We start from the raw sequence: 1,694 nt of genomic DNA, 5'->3' as shown, positions 1-1,694 counted from the left end.
GGAGAAAAATACCTTCACGTGTGGGTGCTTATACATTTTTTAAAAGAAATCATACCAAGACAATATGCCACGCTTGCTTATGCCCATCTGGTTTTTCTCCAGTCTAAGTTTAATCAGTCAAGACTCAAAATAATAAAAAGGCTTTCTCACATAGTTTGCATCATAGGGGGAGTTTCTATCATAAACAAATCATCTTATGATGAAGGAAACTTCAAGTAGAGAGTCTTCCCATATTGATGGTATCCACAAGGTGTAGAAAGTTGTTGATGCTAAGACAAAATATCAGACAAGGACAATTATAAAAAATGCTTATTTTATCTTGCTTTTAAGAAGACCAGTTCATTGTAATGGGGAAGGATTAACGACAAATGCTGGAGATCTGACAGTTTTGTCCTTTCTGGAGTTTTATTCAGTCTAGACCCCAATTCTGAGATGGCACAATGAAATACAAAGCAGGTCTTTCCTCATCAGCTAAATATCCCTAGATAAGCCTCAGAGAAATTCCCATAAGTCATTTTCTTAGGTGATTACAAATCCAGTCAGACTGACAGTAAAAATCAGTCACCACCAAGTCTACCTCTTGTTAAACTGACTCCCAGAAGCACCCTTTTTAATTACAATGTTCTATCCCTGGCCCTAAAAGGTTTGTGGTCACCCCATAAAGGAAAAATAATTCATTCTAATTTCAAAAGTCCCCAATGTCTTAGTACTTTAAACACTTTAAAACTTCAAAGTCTCTTCTGAGACTGAAGACAATCTTGGAACTATGAGCTCTTGGGAGAAAGAAGTTTTAAAACTTAAAATACAATGATATATATTAAACATTTACATTCCAACCTAGGAATACAGCATGGACAGACTGTGCCAAAAGCAAAGCCAAAACCTAGAAGAACAATCACCAAATCCTGAAGATCTGTGTCAGCACCTAGGACTATTGGTGAGATCATCTGAGATTCATTAGCCTTGTGTAAACCCACTCCTCCATTTCTGTTGCTGGTTCTACTTCCTGACTCCTCAGTAGACCAGCTATGGTCCTGACATCTCCCAGAGTGTTTGCTGCCACACAGGGCTCACATTGACAGCTTCCCAGCAACAATAATGGGGCTTCCTTTTGGGGAATGTGTATGTGCTATACATTGCCTTCCTGGTAGAGAATCAAACTGTATCAACATATCATCTGGTCTTAGTGGGCTTGGAACAAGCCTCCATTACTAAGGACTTGCATTTGCATACTTGCAAAACCAGCACCATATGAAGGATTATGTCACATTCTGCTGCTTAACTTAACATGTAGACTGGGCAGAACTATAATAGCCTGTGTGTCCTGGTAGTTGAACCAGGAAAAAAAAATGCTTCCCTGGGCAATTATTTTAAGCAAGAGATCACTTCAGACTCTCTTTTCACAGAACTTCATATATTTACAAGTTGGAGTCTTCAATGGGTAGGTTATATCCTCAATATCCTTCCTATTGACCAGTGCAAAATTCATGGTTTATTCTTAATTATGCTAGCCTTTTAAACAATTACAGTGTCCTCCACCACGGTGCATTCTTTTTCTGCAACATTAACCTGCTACATGGTTTTCCCAACAAACTGTACATTTTTTCATATCTCTCTCTCTCTCTCTCTCTCTCTCTCTCTCTCTCTCTCTCTCTCCCACTGTCTCTATTTCTCTTTCTCTCCATCTCTGTCTG

Source organism: Mus caroli, chromosome 17 (genome assembly GCF_900094665.2).
Source record: "Mus caroli chromosome 17, CAROLI_EIJ_v1.1, whole genome shotgun sequence".
In the NCBI taxonomy this organism is placed as follows: domain Eukaryota; kingdom Metazoa; phylum Chordata; class Mammalia; order Rodentia; family Muridae; genus Mus; species Mus caroli.
The sequence above is the reverse complement of the archived record's forward strand: the minus strand, read 5'-3'. Positions refer to the sequence as shown.